The following is an 8,556-nucleotide window of genomic DNA, read 5'->3' as shown; positions in this document are numbered from 1 at the left end:
ATGGTGGGCCCTGTGCTGGCAGCTCAGAGCCTAGAGCCTGCTTAGGCTTCTGTGTCTCCCTCTCTCTCTGTCCCTCCCCTTCTCATGCTCTGTCTCTGTCTCTGTCTCTCTCTTTTTCAAAAATAAATACAATACTAAAAAATCAAGAAACAACTAAGCTTTTTTTTTTTTTTGCTTTATGTTCTCTCCCTTCTTTTGGTTTGAAATTACGTTTCTGTTATGTTCCCTTTTAGTAGTTGCTCTTGAAATTTTACCAGGCATATTTAACAAAGTCTGAAATTTATGTTATATTCGTCTACCAAACAAAGCAAGAACATTAAAACACTTTAATTCCAATTAAATTCAACTATCAAGTTACATACTACTGATATGCAGTATTTTAGTCCAGCCTTTTATTAATCTCATAAATTGGACATTAACATCACTATACAAAATACATTTTTAGAATTCTTTCCCAATTAGCAGTTTCTTTACTCACAATCCTTATGGCACATTTTTTCTTCTTTAGAAGTTCCTTTTCTGCAGGTCTGTAGAGGGTACTGTTGTTTTTGTTTATCTGAAATGACTATTTTCACACATTCTTAAGAGATAATTTTGCTTGTTACAGAAATCCAAATTGCCAGTTATTTCCTTTTAGCATTTTGAAGATAACTCTATTCCTCTACTTTTGTTGTTTCTGTAACAAGTTTGCCAGTATCTAATTGTTATTCTTTTGTAGGTGATCTTTTTTTTCCTTTCCTATTCTATAGATTCATTACTATGTGTATAAGATGTGTATTTTTCTTTATTTTTTGCTTAGTGTTTGTGGATTTGTGTCTTTCAGCTAGGTAAAATTGTCAGCCATTCTCTCCTTGGATATTATATTGATGCTTCTTTAATCTTTTTGTTCTTGTTTAGTTTTTATTTCATAATCATAAACTTAACTCTAATCCAGCTAGATTTGGAGGGGACCAAGGATACTTTGGGACCTACAGAACTGCAGCGGAAGCACAGAGATTATAGGCTGTTTCAAGCAGTTGGGGGTGAAGGGATGCTCTCCTGAGCTACAGAAGGATAAAGGACACAATGCAGGTTAAATTTATTAGATTTGTCCAGTCAGCAGTGGTGATCTTCCTGCTGGCCTTGCAGCCCTGGACCCAAAGCACTCCGTGCCTTCCACTGTGTTCCTGCCCCTCAGTCCCTTCGCTGGAGACCACATGCTTGCCAGCCAACCAGTCAGCTTTGGCGGTGCAGATGGAAAAGTAGGAGCTGTTCCTGCTGGGGTTGGCATTTGCCGTGGATGAGATGCCAGGAGCTGTGTGCTTCAGGATGAAATTCTCATCATCAAATTTCTCCCCCTACGTGGACTGGCCACCAGTGCCTTTATGGCATGTAAAGCCAACGTGCTGGCATATAAGTCCCAGAATAATCCTGTGAAAGCAGGGACCTTGACAAAAATTCTTTCTCCCCACAGCTTGAAGGAAGTGTGGCCCAAGGGCTCACCGTCCACAGTGGTGTCCAAGAACACGGTGGAACTGACCAAGACCGGGCCACGCGGGAGGCTCTCGGGCGGCAGCATCTGCATACGCTTCACTGTTCTTCTCTGCCTGTGATTCTAGCGCATGCGTGGTGGACTTTCTTGTTCTGTTTCTTCTGTCATAGTTTGTTTCTCCTTGTCTCCCTGTGCTGGTCTCAGATTTTTCAAATCTGTCTCTTAATTTACTAATTCCTCTTTATCTGTGTCAGAGCTGCTATTCATTAGTTGGTTTGTAAAGAATTCATTTCAATATTTTATTTCTGGAAGTTCTGTTTGGTTTCTTTTTCAACTCTGCTCATTTATTATTATTTTTTAAATTTTTCTTTCTTTCTTTCTTTCTTTTTTTTTTTTTTTTGAGAGACAGAGCACGCGAGCAGGGTAGGGTCCGAAAGAGAGGGAGACACAGAATCCGAAGACAGTCTCCAGGCTCTGAATTAGCTGTCAGCACAGAGCCTGACGCAGGGCTCAAACCCACAAACTGCAAGATCATGACTTGAGCTGAAGTCAGACGCTTAACCGACTGAGCCACCCAGGCACCCCAACTATGTTCCTTTTTTTTTATGTCTTTTATTTATTTTTGAGAGTCAGAGAGAGTGCGAGCAGGGGAGGGTTAGAGAGAGGGGGAGACACAGAATCCGAAGCAGGCTCCAGGCTCTGAGCGAGCTGTCAGCACAGACCCTGATGTGAGGCTCGAACCCACAAACTGAGAGATCATGACCTGAGCCGAAGCTGGACGCTTAACCGACAACCCAGGCACCCCCAACTCTGCTCAGTTTTGATAGTCCCTGAGGCTTGTCCAACTATTTGTGCTTATTTTTTGAACATTTTGTACATAGTTATTCTGTGTTCTGTATTAGTATTCGAAGTCTTTGAGGGTCTAAATGTATGGATTATTGTTTCTAATGATGGTCAGTCATGGAGATTGTTTTTGGGTTTATTAGATTTTTTTACTAAGACCTTACACTTGGTTGGCTTTAATGTGGGGAAAAAGCCTGGGGATCAACGTTGAGGACATTTTTCCCGCGAGGACTATATTTACTTCTACTGTGAGCCAGGGTCACGGCCCACCTGAGACCATTCCACTCTAACGCTTCCAGCTCCTTAGCTCCTTCTGTCATTTGTCTTCAGCAGTGCTCATTTTTTGGTATTTGACCTTGGGTAGTGCTGCCCCTTGTGAGTGAGTCCCGTTTGGAGTTACTGGTTTCATTCTGATGGTTTTGGGTCTTTGTTTTTGTTTGTTTGTTTAGTCCTTGGAGGTTTCATATATTTCTTAGCTGAATAGCAATTGTTTTTATGGAAAATCTTATTGAGTGGTAGGGCCTCTCAAATAATTGCCTTGCTTGACCTCTAAGTGGGATCACTAGTAATGGGAATAGTGGTTGTGAATGTGGAATAATGGTTTAAAATTAAGGAAAGCATATTTAGTATGAGGTGACTGTAAAATGCACCCTTTTGGGGGTGAGTGGAGTGAGTGAGAGGTGTTGGCGTCTTGGCGTCCAGAGGAGCCGGCTCTAGCTTGGCCAGCCTGTGACACTTCGGTAGTAAGGTCACGACTTTGCTCATCTGTACAATCACTGGATGACTTTTAAAGTTCCTCTGGTGCTAAAAATGTATGCTTCTAAGGTTTTCTCTCACTGCCTTCCCCCGGCCCCTCATGATTAATAAGCATCGTTTAATGTCTGTGCTCTGAACACTGTGTTGGGAATGGGGAGGTAAAGCGGTGTAGCAGCCCCTGTCTTCAGGGCGCTGCAGGCCCGCCTTTGTGTTACGGATGGACAGTGCGGAGCAGTGACGTCCTCTCCGCCGTGCTGAGGGAATTCTCACATTTAATCGTAGACCAGGGCAGTAGATGATGCTATCATTCTCATTTTACAGACGGAGAAACTAAAGCTTCTGTAGAGAGGTGAAGACGTGCCCAAGGATGACCAGAGGTAGTAAGTGACGAATGAGATCAGGGTCCAGGCAGCTTGTTCCTGGGGTTTGCACTCACTGTGCATTGAGTGGGCTTTATTCATCAGTTAGCATTGAGAGGCAGATGGAATTTTGTTGAAGACCCAAGCTAGATTCTTTCTGTACCAACCTTATCACACGGATTTTGGAAAGATAAACAGAGTACATTGAAGTTCACTTAAATTTTGTTTAAACAGATGGTCGGTTGGCTTAGGTTTAGCTGTCTTGCCCAGCATTGTTTTCAGAACCACACCCATTGGTTTCAGGAAGCCACAGCGGAATGTTGGTTGAGGGATGGAGTTTAAGTGAGAACTCTCAGATAACAGTGCTACTGTGTGTTGATAGAGTACAGTAGTTTTTTAGTTAAAACATAAAAAGGCAAAATAAGATGAGTTTATGATAGAATGCTATTTTTAATTAAAATAATGTGTCTTAAATTTTTTTAATGTTTTATTTTTGAGCAGGAGAGGGGCAGAGAGAGAGGGAGACACAGAATCTGAACACAGGCTCCAGGCTCTGAGCTGTTAGCACAAAGCCTGATGTGGGGCTCGAACCCACAAACCCCGAGATCATGACCTGAGCCAAAGTCAGACACTCAACCAACTGAGCCACTCAGGCTCCGCCCCCCCCCAATAATGTGTTTTAACATTTAGTTGGTTAAACCTAATGTTCCTGAAGTTTCTGAAGTTAATTTTTTCATATTACTTTTGTATTCCCATCAGAAACTAGATATTTAAAATCGTTCCTATTTATTGGGTATCTACTTTGTGTCAGACATTTGTATGAGATATTTTATGTGTATTGTTTCTAATTGCCCCAACAACCTGCGGACATACGACTTGAGTAGCTCCTTACAGGTGAGGACGCAGGGGTGCAGGGCAGGTGGTGTGGACGTGAGGAAGCTATGGGGTGCACAGTGGGCCCGGGCTCCCTGGAGCCTGTAGGGAGGGGACCGGCTCGCGTGTCTCTGTGGAGAGGCCATTATCAACGATGACATAACTGGAAGACGTCAGTCATGAAAATACATTCCAGATGGATTAAGAACACGTGTTTATAATTCTAGACTGTGGGGAAAGCACAATAGAATGTTTATCAGAGATGACTCCTGAAAACCGCCTCGGAACATTTGTGGGCGTGCGTCCTTGAAGGAATGAGCAGTGTCTCTTAAAGGGAAGACTTCAGAGGGGGAAGGTTGCAGACCTCAGGATGCAAAATACTAACGTATTTGCTCATTGAAAAGTAAAATTATAGAAGCTAATAGTTTGTGGAACCAAATATGACAAAGGGTCAACAGGTATACTATGTTTTTTTATTTGTGGAACTAACTACATCAAGAGTTTGAGAGGTAGGTGGACAAAGAAATTAATAGCCCTTGTGGGAAATTGGAGGTGTAAACAAACACATGAAAAACATTCATCGTCACCTGCAGCTCAGAGAAGTGACAAAGCAGCCACTTCCGATCTGCCAGAACAGGGAAATTTCAGTGATACCTCGGCTTCCTTCTCAGAGTGCATGAGCCAAAAAGGAAGTAAAACTTTATATTTAATCCTAACTGTCAGGTTTAGCCTTCAAACAGTTGTTTTAGAGACGCAGTTTTCTGCTATTTGATTTGGCAACTGCTTTTTGAGCTCCGCCCCTAGGCAAGGCCCTGCAACTAGCATTTTCTGAAGGGGTGTCACATTTTCTGGGATGTTTCTTTTATTTGCCATGTTACAATTATTTGAGAGTTCTTTGCATTAAAAAAATGTTTTATGTGTGTGAGAGAACGTGAGTAGGGGAGGGGCAGAGAAAGAGGGAGACCCAGAATCCGGAGCAGGCTCCAGGCTTCGAAGCTGTTGGCAGACAGCTCAGAGCCTGATGCGCGACTCAGACTCATGAACTGAGAGATCATGACCTGAGAGCTGAAAATGGACACGTAACTGACTGAGCCACCCAGGCACCCCAAGAATGCTTTGCATTTTTACTGGCTTGTTAAAATATGCTGTAGTTTTTCAGGAGTGTTCTAAACTGTCGTGTGGAAATAATTTTGAAGTGTAGTATGCCATGCTTTTGGGACCCGAATAGAACTGCCTCCTCTAAGTAAACAACTTTCTATTTATCTGAAGCGTGGGGTTGTTTCTGTATTATAGAGCCACACGAGGGTCAGGCTGCGAAACCAAGGCTCAAGATGTTCCTAGACACGCAGCATAAAATACTTGGGAAATAATGAATTATTTGCTCATTGCAAAGCTGGGTTTAATTTAGGTTAAGAATGCTAGTATTACTTAGTTAGGTATTAAATGACATAATGAAAGAGGTAAAGTTATTTTTCTCCTTTGAAGAGTGATTGGCTTCTGCTGGGCTTAAACAGGATCTCCTATAGGGACATGCTGTTCATAGTCACCCTGTGTCTTGAATTTCTTCCACAGTTGCAGTTACTAATGGCCGCTTAACATGTCTGGGTGAAATCAACAGTAAGTGGTTTCCAGAATGTGAGTCTTTTTGACTGTCCTCCAAGTTGTTTTTTCCCTTGAATTAAAAAAGTTTTATTTCTAAAATTTTAATCAATAGCCACATGATCTTAAGGTATTAATTAAGTTAGTTAGCTGTTTTTTTTTTTTTTAAAGTAAGCTCCACACCCATTGTGAGGCTTCAACCCACAACTGTGAGATCAGAAGTAGCATGTTCTACCAATTAAGCCAGCCAGGTGCCCCATGATTTTAAGGTTTTAAAAGCACCTATGCATATACAGATATTAAATAGTTCTTGTTTTTAGCCATTTTGTTTTCCTTTTTAACCAGAAGGGGTATGCAAAAATTATAGGGTTTCCCTCAATCCCAGAGTATTTAGTACTTTTAAAAATATGGGGTTTATGGGGCACCTGCGTGGCTCAGTTGGTTAGACATCTGACTTCGGCTCAGGTCATGATCTCACGGTTTGTGAGTCTGAGCCCCGCGTTGGGCTCTGTGCTGACAGCGCAGAGCCTGGACCTGCTTCGGATTCTGTGGCTCCCTCTCTCTCTGCCCCTCCCCTGCTTTGTACTCTGTCTCTCTCTCAAAAATAAACAAACATTAAAAAAAATTTTTTTAAAAGAAACCTATAAAACATGGGATTTATATTTGAGAGCTATTGACATTCATTTACGTACATAAAATGATTCTAGAGAATTTTAACTACCAAAGGTTGATATGTTCAGTGTTTATTAGTATTAATATATTTTATTATATTTGAGGCTTTTGAAAATGGCAATTTTATTAATCAAAATATTCAGTTAACTCGAGCTTGCTGTTTAACAGCTGCGTCATGTCGGTCTACTCAGTAACTTCAGGGAGTTCCTCTCGTTTTCATTCCTCTGCAAGTCTGGATCGGACTTGGCGGGTGGGGTGCGTGCAGTGACGCTGTCTGTGGCGGAGGAGGGGAGGCGCTTTCTGGCACCGGCTGTCAGGTTACGGTGGCAGGTCCGGGGACTTCATCACACAAGCGTCATGTGGAGCACACCCCGGTCACTCAGCAGTAGTGTGAGGCGGGTATTCTTACTGACCCCTTCTAGCCATGACAAACCCGAGGCGCAAGTAGCGCGCTTGTCCGGGATTCCCTCGTAGTACTGGGGTTTGAACCCTGGTGACAGTCCCCCCTTCTTCCCCTAAAGCATCATCGTCCTCTCCACAGTTGTGGGACCTGAGGGTTGTCCACTCGCGTCTTTGTTAGCGTCCCCTGCCTCCCTTCGGAGATCGCGGACAGGCGAGAACAGGCGGAGAGCCGTGGGGTCACGGCCGTTCTTTCAGCCGACAGGTAGGACGGGTTGTGAAGGAGCGATGACCGGAGCCCCTGTCTCGCCGTGTTGGCCTCTGTCACTGTTGTTACTTGTCTTGCCATGTAGCTGCAGGGATATTTTGCACACACCGTTTGAATATCTTACAGTGCTGCCCGTGTCCTGCGTACTGCTCTTCAGATCATTTTTATGACTAAATACTTCTCCATTCTACTCCTTAGTAACTATTAAACTCTTCCCCTCCTATTGATTCATGTGTGTTTCAGGAGGAACATTCTCAGGCTAGTGTTGTTAGTCCCTCCTGATGTGTAACTGGCTTGCAGAGTGGGATTTTTCTTACTCATCAGACCTGTGTAGAATTTTCTATACTCACACGTGTGTGGCCAGCCTGTGCTTCCTGTCCTGTTCGGCTGGATCTGTTGCAGTTTTTATGAGCATCACCATGTTACACGCACACCTCATTGTGAGGCCGTATCACCGCGCACACCTCATTGTGAGCCCTGGGATTCTTTCTGACTCTGCGGCCTCTGAGAGTTTCTCCTTGCTTGAATCTTCAAATCTTGTCGGCTAGAGACACACAGAGCTACTGGCTTCGCTTTGTCTGCCAGCTTTGGGAGTTGACATCATTCTTGGAAATGTAAAACCCAGGCACCTCTGAACACAAAACCCAATTTGATGTACAGATTGTCCATTTGCTATCTGGAACTTCCTTGTGAGTGGCAGAGATTTGGAGTCGGTTTAGTTAACTGCTTGTGTCCCAAGTCTCTTCAGTCATACGTCAGTTGTGATTAAATGAAGCAGAACGATGGCTTTTCTTACAATCAGATGCTCTAGAATCCAAATGCTTAGATTAGCATTACCAGTCCAGAATGTTAGAATGGGCATGTCTGCCTGTCTCTCTCTCCCCCTGTATTTATGTGTATAAAGTGTGAGCCTTTGCATACGGGAATGACAGTACAGATGAGCCTTTTGCCCCGTGAGTTTATATTCTGTTGGTGAGACAGTTCTAATTTCTGACAGTACTAATGCTACTAGCGGACACTCGAATGCTCCTTATGTGTCAGATACTTGTTTCTAGGCATTTTACATGCACTGGGGTGGTACTGTCGTTTGGCCTTATTATTTCACACGTGGGAAATGAGGCCAGAGAAGTTAAGACATTTTCCCAAGCGTACAGAGCCAGTGAGTGGCTGAGCTGGGATTTGAACTCAAGCAGTCTGGCTCCGGAGTCGTGCTCTGAAAGTGGTGATGAGTGCATTGAACGCCAGGAAAACCCAGGGTGATTTGACGGAGGCGGGAGTCGGGGCTGCTCTAGGATGGTCAGGGAAACACAGCTCCA

At 43.5% G+C, this 8,556-nt stretch overlaps 1 long non-coding RNA gene across 1 annotated transcript; it reads right to left on the bottom strand.

The window, feature by feature from the left end:
* Positions 1 to 6,628: 6,628 nt before the first annotated feature.
* LOC115299857 lies at positions 6,629 to 7,638 on the bottom strand. Its single transcript, XR_003912370.1, has 2 exons — positions 7,591 to 7,638; positions 6,629 to 7,325 (listed from the first exon to the last, which is right to left on the bottom strand). It is a non-coding gene; the product is annotated as an uncharacterized LOC115299857 (long non-coding RNA).
* Between the last annotated feature and the right edge of the window lie 918 nt (positions 7,639 to 8,556).

Source organism: Suricata suricatta, chromosome 1, assembly GCF_006229205.1.
Source record: "Suricata suricatta isolate VVHF042 chromosome 1, meerkat_22Aug2017_6uvM2_HiC, whole genome shotgun sequence".
In the NCBI taxonomy this organism is placed as follows: domain Eukaryota; kingdom Metazoa; phylum Chordata; class Mammalia; order Carnivora; family Herpestidae; genus Suricata; species Suricata suricatta.
Note: the sequence above shows the minus strand (reverse complement) of the source record. Positions and strands in the feature narration are given on the sequence as shown.